We start from the raw sequence: 11,666 nt of genomic DNA on the forward strand, positions 1-11,666 counted from the left end.
GTTTGATCTCTGAGTTGAGGGCAATTTCTGACACAATGACCCAACTCATCACACCGGTAGCACTTGAACTTGCTGGGATCCCTTATCTTGGATCTGGATCATTCTCCTTGCGATCCTCTATCGCTCCGTCTGCTGCAATCTGCTCCTCCAGAAACCACCAAAGCTGAGCTGCCTCCATATGAGCTCGAAGCCTGGTTCTCCTGCTTGAGAACCTCATTCTGAAGAATCACCGCGGTGACCTCGTCTATCTTGATGGTGTTCTTTCCCACTAGAAGAGTAGTCACCAAAGACTCATACGAAGGAGAAAGCGACGCTAGCAAGATCAATGCCCTAGTCTTCTCCTCAACCTTCTTATCTACATTGAGAAGATCAGTGAGAATCTTTCAGAAGTGACTGAGATGCTTCTGTATGCTCTGTCCCTCGTCCATCCGTAGTTGGTAGAACTGTCTTTAGAGGAAGAGAGTATTGGTGAGGAACTTTACTATGTACAACTCCTCAAGCTTTGATTATAGTACCGTTGGAAAAGTCTCACCAAGAACATAGATCACCATCTCATCCATCAGATACAAGCAGATGGTACTCACCATCTGCATCTGTAGCCACTTCTTAAGTTCATTAAGATCTATTACCATTCAAATAAAATCATACAATAACTCTCCTCTAATGGTCAAAAAAGGATCAAAATTTTAAACAAGAAATCATAAAAATTAAAGTATTTAATATATACTAAATGGTCAAAAATGGTCAAAAACTCTGTAAATTTTTATTCCATATATGACAAACATCAGGCAGCAACTTTTGCAAGCTAATTCAAGACGGCTACAACATGTCTTATTTACAAGCCATGCCCCAAGGTGTTGGTCTTGGTTTGCCTGTTTAATTTCTAAGTGAACTTACTCAAACTTGCGTTTTTCTATTCATGAATTTCTAGGCTTTTTTGTATAATTACTTTATTTATACTTTCTTTTCTAAATACTTTAGTTTGAACAAGAGAGGAAGCATGTTTCATCGGCAGTGCAGTGCTACGTTAAAGAGGACGACAATCCCATGCAGGAGGCATGTGAGAAGCTACTAGGAATGCTTGAAGAAGAATGGAAAATTCTGAACCACAAGTGTCTGAATATGACTGCCATGCCAATTTCTTTGATCACGTGAATCATCAACCTTGCACGAATGATAGAAGCCCTATATAGGAAGTCTGATTCATATATGCACTCTTCGACTACAATAAAAGACAATATCACATCACCACTCGTCAAGCCCATTCCCTTCTGAGAAGGCAATGATCCTTTATGTCATATTATAGACCAGCCTTCCTATAGGTTACCTATCTACAACATTATAGATTTGGATTTTCCTATTGTTTGGTCTATCTTGTGTGAAGGGAAATAAGTGCTCTGTTTCCATATCTATTCTTTGTACTTATAGCATGCATAATCCTCTAAAGCACTTGTTGCGGTGCGAGTTAAGTCTCAATAAAGTTGTATGATTTTATTATTTAATCATCTTGACTATGGTGACCACTTTATCAATAATATTGTGGATTGTTCTTTGGAATTGCACATTAACCTTGCATACATGCCAGTCAAGATTACCAGTTCTCCATGATTATACCAACATAAGCTACTAAGCAATGGGCCATAACAAATCATAAATGCGAGCAAAGATGAGGGATTCACCATGACGTTCCTGAAGAACAATTTGTTCTTCAACAGACTGTAAGGTACATGTAGCTCTTTTTGCATTTTTTTTATATGATTATACCTCAAAATTTCAGTTTATGAAATTACCACTAGTATTTTTCCCTTTGCTGTTTTTTTTTTCCTTAATTAGGGAAGTGTAAAGAAAATATTTTTGGAAAATATAGTCAGAATTCTGTTTTTCTGGTAATGGACTAATGAAAGAAAGAAAAGCCAACCCACAATCACAAATTCTAGTAATACATGGCCAAACGTGGTGATTGAGGCTCCTCACCAGCAACTACAATACTTTTAGCATGAAGCACTAAATAGCACCTCTCTATGACGTGTGAGAATCTAGTATCTTAAAAAAATACGTATCACTTTAGTATGACAACGGGTTTTTCTTAGGACAAAAGGCATCTTCCAGGTGATTGTGTGGGCCCAAACATTTCCATTTTTGTTCTCTGCCTTTGTTCAATTAAAAAAATAAAAGATACGTAAGCATGCATTTCCGATTATTTCCCATTCGTCCACATGCATTTCACATTGTTCATCCACACGCATTTTCCATTTCTCCACTTATATTAAATTGTCTGTTATTCTTTTTTGATGGACTCTGTGCACCTGATTTCATTTTATTTTTGAATTTGGATCCATCCTTGTAACACATGGTGGCTGATACTCCTCGCCTAAGCCCAGCTGATCCTTTAGTATCCATTTATGGAAAAAGTACTAAACCAAGTAATTCATAGCATCCACTGATCAGACAAGTAATACATGATTAACTCTCTCCCCTCTAAAAAAAATAGCCTAGTTTCCTAACTTTCTATATTAGATTGCTACTAAAATTTAAATTTATGGATCGTTCCTCGGTAGATAAATATCATGATAAAGAGTTGGTCAACTTTTCCATTGATCAAACTTACCTATAATCTTATGCTTCTTTAGAAGAATAAGTTATTTTGCCAATAGCATCTACCCAAAATATAGGGGTAAAGTCTAACCCACCTAGGAGGTGGATAAGCCATTTTCCATTGACCGAAAAAATAATTTTTTTATTTTATTCCTAATATAACCCTAACCTTATAAGAATTACATAATATAATATAATATATTGTAATACATAACAATATTGCATAATATACATTATACTATACATTATATTGTATTGTATTATATAATATTGTATGTACTATAACATATAATAATATAATAGAATATAATATATATTTTTTATTATATTATATATTGTATTCTAATATACTTATAACCCTGTGCGATGCATAGGTTGCAATTTTTTAAAAAATATTTTATTTTATTTATCTATTCTATTATATCTATTTTTATATATTTTAAAAATAATAAAATAATAAAAAATATATTTTATGTATAGCATGGATTATAAGTTTCAGACAAATCTCGTGAAGATTGACGGTTTTGATTCTACAAAGGCAGTGGCCTTGTGAGATACTGTCAGAAATTGATTGGTGAGCGTGCCTCTAACTGATGGCTTATGAAAGATTTAAATTTTAGAAATTAAAAAAAAATATTTTTTTCGGTGTTGAAATTTTAGAGATCTAAACTTTTAAATTTTTTTCTTTTATAAACAAAATTTAAAAATTTAAACTTTGAAACTCTTTTTTTTCGTCTCTTCTTTTACTTCTTCTTTGATCCTCCCCTTAAGATTGGTATCTTTAATCTGCAGAGTATTATATATCCGGTGTTAGTTCTTTGAATATGAGAGGCAAGTGAAAGTTTGTAATTAATTAATATTATAAAAAAAATACTTTGTAATTAATCAAGAATCTTATGAAATCCTTCTTTTCTTTTTTTTCTTCTTTTTCTTTTTCTCTTTTCTCTTTTTCTTTTTTTCTTTCCTTTTCTTTCTTCCTTTTTCTTCCTCTCTTCTTTCTCGAAACAGTGGATCCATCACCCCTCTTATTTCGAAGCAAGGGAAGGTCCCCAGTTGGTGGCACCCATGGATGGAAAAGTAGACTATGGTGGTGCGATCAAGGGACTCCGATCTGGTGATTGATGGCAAAGATGATGTCGGAAAAGATCAATAAAATAATAAAAGATAGAGAAATTTTAGATACTAAGTTTTTCAAAAAAATTCAATGATTGCCGGCTGAAATTAATTGTCTATGGACTAAGAATGGTAGAGAGATACATTGTTTCCAGCAAGATTTGGCCCTAACTTCTAACGAATATAGTGACAGTAAGCCTGGAAAATAAAAAAGGAAATGGAATCCAACGATGCTGAGTGATGGAAAATCAGGAACCGGTAGAGGAAGGGAACCTGGGATGGATATAAATAGATCTAAAATTAAAGTTTAGAAGTTCTATTTGCATCCAAATTTCTCTCAAAATTGATCTGTCAAGGAGGGAGATGAGTCCCGATCGGACTCATTCTTCTTTCATCATATATTTTTTTTTGAAATAAAGATTTGGTTATATCATCATCGTGAGGAATTTGCATCCAAATCTCTCTCAATCTCAATTAGTCAACGAGGAAGATGAGTCCCAATCATCATACTGAGGCTTACAATTATTTAATCAACGGTCTATAAGATGGGAAATCCCATCAGCCAATGAATGGTCTTCAACAATTAGATGGTAATTATAGGGAGTTCCTTTTAAGAAAGATCCATCCTTAATTAATTTTAGCGAGACCCCACTTATATATCATGCAACCACAATGTTTATCTATAAATCCCCCCAGAAATTAATCAATTAATTGACTAATCATTACCTTAAAAACTCCAACTTAATTCTATGTTATACAAAGGGGGTTATGTGACGGGATGGTGATGAGAATCAAATTGCTGGAAGGGCGCGACCAGCAAATGGATGGTAGGATGCATCCGCCATGCAAGACATCAAAAAGGTGTTGGAATTGCTCTCTTTTCTCTCCTCTCTATATATGCTTGTTATTTTCCGAAAATGATGTGACATCAGATGCTATCGGATCCTCTTATTTGGCCTCCGTATTGTATGCACTAGGTGCAATTTGACCGCATCAAATTCTACAGTGGATAACACGCCATGCTACCCCTTCTATTTCACCAATTCCCGATTGCACGCTATACACCATGCATGTACTTCAGGATTTGTCCTGGTTCACTTGCACCCGGTGCATGCAATAATTTCTCTCCTATTTGACTTCAAAAATTTTGTAGCTCCTATGGCTATCTAGTGCGGCCACACTTAAAAATCCATCGTCACGAGGAAGCTATGGATAGAGTGGGCATATAGCAGACGGTGCTTGAAAATAATTACACAGATGGTGGGTAGAGATTGATACCTCTATTTTAATATATATAATATAGATATCATTATTCTACTATCATACTATACTACATTATTATGATAATATAATATAATTTGATATATTATAATATATTATTATATAATAATATTTATATAATAATAGATATTATGAGAAATATGAATAGATCTTGGCAAGTGATGCAGGAAAGTATTAATGTAAAAAAATATGAGTAATAGATTTTAGAGTCTTTTTTTTCAATGCCTAAAAGAATATGAGTAGACTATTTTTCCATCTAAATATTATTTAAAAAATATATATTCAGAAAAATATAAATTTTCAAGTAGGTATTTTTATCCTCCAAAGGAGACATTGAGGTAGAGTTAAAATATCCAGCAAAACACAAATGTTCAGGTAAGCATTTTTACCCTCCAAAGGAGACGTTAAGGTAGAGTTAAAATGGAAGCAATTTTTTTGGGATAACAGAAATCCAACAGTGCCCATCTCCTTTTCCTATCTCGAGAGAATGCTCCATCAAAAGAACTCTATTTCATCTGATTGGCTAGTTTTGTGTGCCAGAGAGAGAGAGAGAGAGAGAGAGAGAGAGAGAGAGAGAGAGAGAGAGTATTTTTAAGACCATGATAAAGAAAAGAGAAAAAGGAAGTAGAGGGAGGTTCTCCTGTTGCATGAAAACATGCCAATTTAACCTCAACAAAAACCAATAATTGGTTTATATCACCCATAGGGGTGCAATCAAACCAAATCAAGTTGAATAGCATGAGGCTCAAGCTTGGCTTGATTTAAGATATGCGGCTTGAAACTTAACTCAAGATCGATCAAATCCTAATATCTTAAGATTGAGCTTGACTAGATGAAAAAATAGCAATATTAGAGATCGACTCAACTTGACTCGAATATCAATCTAGTCGTAATCGAGCTCAAATTCGAACATAAGATATGCGGCTATTGCAGCACTTATACGGCAGTGGTTCTTAAATTGTTGCCATAGAACCTACAGCGGTGATTATTCACAACCGCTGCCGTAAGTTAGACCTATGGCAGTGATTATTTGTAATTACTATGGTAGGCATAACCTACGGCAACGGTTACGGATAACCGCTGCCGTAGGTGGACCTACTGTAGCGGTTACTGTAACTGCTGCCGTAGGTAGGATATATGGTAGCGATTAGATAACGGATAACCACTACCATAGATCGGACCTACAGCATGTTACTATAACCGCTACCATAGATTGGACCTACAGCAGGTTACCTACCACAGCGGTTATATATAACCGCTGCCGTAGGTCGGACCTATGACAGTGGTTATTATAACCATTACAGTAGGCATAACCTACGGTAGCAGTTATGGATAACTGCCATTATAAATATACCTATGGTAGTGGTTGTGAATAACCACCACCGTAGGTCTGACCTATTGTGACGGTTATTTATAACTACTGTGGTAAGTCGGACCTATGGCAGTGGTTACTATAACCGCTGTCGTAGATAAAAGCTTCATCATTCCATAATTTTTGATCCAGAGATTGGATTTCAGCAAATTTTTTTTGATTTCATATAAATTTTCGAGATCTACGTGGCTACGATAATGATTTTATAAAAAAATATTATTTTATCCCTCAAATTAGAGTTTTAAAGAAACTTAATCGATACTTACAAATAATTTTGGATGATTACGTGAACCTATAATAGTGAAATTGAATTTTAAGTATATCTTCACCGTTTATTATCTAAATAATTATCATTAGAGTATCCTCACAAAAGATCACCTCGATCTGATAGCCCTAGCTTAGTCGATCATTAATATTCATTTTCGATGGTCACGAACGATCGCGCGATGATCTGATAGACAGAGACTATCGATAGATCAAAAAGTTTATGATGATAATCTCGATGATATTTATAACGTACTATCAAAATTTTATTTTAATCTAACATCATTAGCATGATCAATTTAGTACGAAATAATTTTGATTGTTAAATAAAAAATGGGTGATCACAAGGCCAATCGACGTCCAATTGAGGTGATTTTTTGGATAAATGATCTTTATTGGTATTTTAATTATTTATACAGTGGTGATCATAAACTTCAAACTATACGTATATGTTGAAATCTATTCGAGCACATCTTACAAAAGTACAAGTATAATTACTTAAGGAATTTAAGGAGTAGCAAGCGATATATAGTTTTACATCGTTCATATACATGAGGTTTGAATTTTATGATCAAATGATTAAAGTAATAGTATAAATTATTTATCTAAAAAATTATCTTATAATCAGACGCCGTTTGACCTTTTCATCACTCATTTTTTATTTAACGATCTAAATCATCATGTGCTAAATTGACCATGATAATGATGTCCGATTGAAGTAAAATTTTGATAGTGTAATACAAATATTACTAAGATCATCATTGCAAATTTTTGAATCTATTGGTGGTCTCTATCTATCAAATCATTATGCGGCTATTCATGGCCATCGAAATCAAATTTTAATGATCGACATATCTAGGGCTGTTAGATCAAGGTGGTATTTCATGATGATACTCTAATGATAATTATTTAGATAATAACGGTGAAGATGAACTTTAAATTTTAAAATTATACCGTATTTAGAAAAAAATAGAAAAAATATATATTTTACCTCTATAGCAGCGGTTGCATAATAACCGCTGCTATAGGTTTATAGCAGTGGTTAGGTATAACCGTTACCATATCTCTACCTATGGTAGCAGTTATCACCAACTGCTACCATAGATTGAGCTATAGTAGCGATTACCGATAATCACTGCCATAGGTCAATCTATGGCAGCGGTTATCAGTAACTATTGTTATAGGTCCAACTTATGGTTGATTATGATAGTCCCACATCAGTTATGGAAGAAATGAATGACTTGTATGTGATAGCTTATGTAGTCAACGAGCAACAACATGGCTTGAGCATTTCATGATCTCTCTCTCTCTATCTGGGCCCTGTCGCCGCCTGCTAGCTATTGCCACCGTCTGTCGGCATCGATCGCCTTCACGCCATCGCCGCTCTCTTTTGCCACCGCCGCCCCCCACCGCCGCCGCCCCAGTGGGCCCGCCCACCGCCCGCCCCCCTCTCGTCGATCGGCCACTGTCCATTATCTACTGGCCATTTTAACCAATAAAAGGCTATGGCAGCGGTTTGGCAACTGCTACTGTAGTATCTATATTAAAAATAAAAGTAATAATTTAAAATATTTATACACTTGAATAGGCTCGAAAGCCATCAAGCTGAGTATTTAGCTATCCAGCCAAACCGCTGCCGTAGTATCTATATTAAAAATAAAAATAATAATTTAAAATTTTATACATTTGAATAGGCTCGAGAGCCTTCAAGCTGAGTATCTAGCTACTCAAGCTCGATTTGAAAAAAAAAAAATACTATTCGAACTACTCGAGTTTGATAGTAGCCGAGTCGGCTCGAGCTTGAGCTCAAATCTAACTCGAGTAGCTCATGAGCAACTCGACTTATGTGTATCCGTTATCATGCATGTGCATCCTAATATTTTAGTTTATTCAATCACCATTGGATTGCTTTGAAATTCTAGTGCATGCATGTTTAAATCATATATGAATAAATTCTATTAATATTGCACCGAAACCCGTGCACAGGCCTTCATAAGGAAAAAAAAATGACCCCACACCTAGCATGTCCGTGGCGCTCTACTTTCACGCGCATATCATGCCTCATAGTCTAGCATCTAGCACACGGCTCTCTTTTTTTATTTCGAGAAACATTGATGGGAGATGGTGGGTGCCATGGAAAACTATTATATATACCCCTGCCTTAGTGTTACCCTTAATAGAGATCTTCACTTCCTAAAATTCTTTTCTTTAGAGGAAGATGGAGGCTAAGGGTTCTATGGCTTGTTCTTCAGTGTCATGCCATAGTGTTGAAACCATTCACTTCTTTGCAGACTACCATTCTACTGTTTGGGGTGATTATTTCATTGAGAATTATCTATTACCTTCAAATCTTCAGGTTATCTCTCTCTTCTCCACACAGATATTTTTTTTCTCGAAACCTCTTAACAAACAAGCATTGGAGAATTTTTTTTTTTTGGGCAACCTCATTTATATTGATGCTTTTCAATTGATGCAATTTTTTGTGTGGAGTTGTGATATAGATTTTAAATTAAAGATAGATAATTGTGTGTTTTATTACATTAGTATATATGAGAGTGGCCAACAAAAACATGAGTGCCACCGTTATGAGTTAGATTCCTCCCCTGATAGATGAGGTGCATATAGGCTTGGATAAGTCCAATGCCACGAATTTGTAGATTGAATATGTGATGGGATCTTGGTATATCTATTTAAATTTTTTTATGTAAGGTCTGGAGATAAATTTTTCCAATTATCTACTCGAATCCTTGGGTGCTTTTAGCTTGACTGTTTCATTTACTAATCTCATAGGTACTCTAACTTGCAAAAGGGCTTCTCTCTTCACTCATTCCTCTTGTAAAGAAGCTTTGCATGGTTTCTCACAAAGTCTCTATATGGCTCAAAAATTCAGCCTAAATAGAGAGATGATGGAAAGTGATTGCCTCACCCCGGCTGAAGGTTCTGAGCTGAGGCGAGGACATCTCTCATAATATTTATACCCTTATCAAAGTTGTTCTGATTGTCAATAGTCACCACATCATTCATACAAAGATGGTTGACTATCAAATATAGTACATTGCAGTAGGTACCAAAATGGTCATCCTACTAGATGCCAAATAGTCATCTATCTACATGATGAGATACCGAGAGTTGTGCAACACTCTATGATAAAAAACAAGCACCATAGAGGATCTCGACTCTTATAAAGGGCATTTCAAAAGCTAGAATTTGAAGCCATTAGCTTTGTACATGCTAGTTTGGAAGCAAATCAAGCTGTTGATTGGATAGCAAACTGGCAAGCAGTAGAAGGTTATCATGATTTGAGGAATGTTACGCAGTGAGCATGTATTTTTTATTTTCATGTATGTGGATCTAAATAAATAAAACTAATGATAGGATAATAGAATGTTTATGAACTACTAAACTGAATACTTGTGGCTGTTTTTAATTTTAGACTTTTTTTAATGCATTGACATGCATGGATAAGGCTATTCATTTTTTAACTACTATTCAAACCCTTTTTCATTTATCTATGCATTTATATGTGCATACATACACATATACACATACACACTATGATGCTAAACAAAAATGATAAAAGCCATTTTAGGTCACATTTCTCAAGTTTTCTTATTAGAGTACCCTTAGTTCTCTCTTTATAGGTACATTAAGAGGTTAGACATATAATCTACATGCATCTTAATTTATTTTTATTCCTTTATCCCTCATCAATATGGTTTTTTCTATGCATCCTAAACCAGTTTGGACCCATTTGAAAAGAATTTCCTTCCATCTCTCATCTACAGCTCCAGCCCATTGAACTCTATTGAAAATGTCGAAAATAGACTAAGGACATTAGTGCTCTTTCTTTAATTCATATGTTTTGATCTTTGTTATCCCCCAACTCCTTTGAACTCATTTTTTATTAATTTATTTTTAAAATAATTCCTTCAATTTTTTATTATTTTTAAAAATGTGTATTTAATTTGTTGGTTTCTTAGTGTATATACATATATGTACAATAGATACATAGATATACACATACACACAAATCAATTGCAATACCTATCTAATCATTTTATCAAGAAGCTTGGTGCTTAGTGTCAATGCTTCGAGAACACAAGTAGCACTTTCCCCTGTTGAAATTCTTCTTCTCAAATTCAATACTATATGCTTTTATTATAATTGTTTGTCAAAACAAGCCATGGACACCTTCAACAAATAAAACTTGATGAGTCAAGTGTTTGCATATATTTTTTGCTATCTTGCCTACTTTAATGCTTCTAGAATATACTATATATAAAGTGAACTATGCATGATCCATCATCACCTAGATTTTTAATCATCTCACATGGAACCACATAAGAAGGAATTTTATATTCAGTAGAGTTCTCCTACTCTATCAAAAAAAAAAAAAACTATTGATCAGGATTTGGAACATTCTCAAAGGATTTGACAGTCAATTAATTATGTTATTTTTTATATATTTTATTTGGACCCCCAAAAATGATACAAAGATCCTTAATGATATATATTTACTCCCATCTCTTAGAGAGGGAGAAAGAGTCCATATTCTATAGTGTGCAACTCGAAAAGATGTCTCTTTAGCTGTGACTTTAAATTCTCAAAATAAACATGTATTTATGTAATTTAAAAAGGAAGGACATATTTCACTTTAAATAGGGAATCTATAGAGAAACTATCAATCGATGATTAGTGTGATCCAATTTAGAATTTAATAATTCAAAAAAAACAGCCATTTGATTATGATGTAGAAAGGACTAAAAAAATAATGTAAAGATGGATGGATGCCTGGACTCACAATTAACATGCCTCCTATCCACACAATACATGTAATCACATAAGAAGAAAAATAGGTAAAATAGAAAAGAAATTTGTTACCCAAAAAATGGTGACTTTCAACACTCAATCTCAACTAATACATTACATTTTATGGACTTTTGGATATGATCAAGGACCAAATCGGACAAAATTTCTCAAGAAAGGTACACAAAAAAAAATATATAGAAAACCCAGATTTTTAAAAATTTGTATAATCCTA

General features: G+C 34.2%; 1 pseudogene; it reads left to right on the plus strand.

Annotated features, from left to right (window-relative positions):
• The first annotated feature begins 8,812 nt into the window (after positions 1 to 8,812).
• Positions 8,813 to 11,666, plus strand: part of LOC105035696 (alpha-humulene synthase-like) — an 11,170-nt pseudogene continuing 8,316 nt past the window's right edge.

Source organism: Elaeis guineensis, chromosome 8 (genome assembly GCF_000442705.2).
Source record: "Elaeis guineensis isolate ETL-2024a chromosome 8, EG11, whole genome shotgun sequence".
In the NCBI taxonomy this organism is placed as follows: Eukaryota; Viridiplantae; Streptophyta; class Magnoliopsida; order Arecales; family Arecaceae; genus Elaeis; species Elaeis guineensis.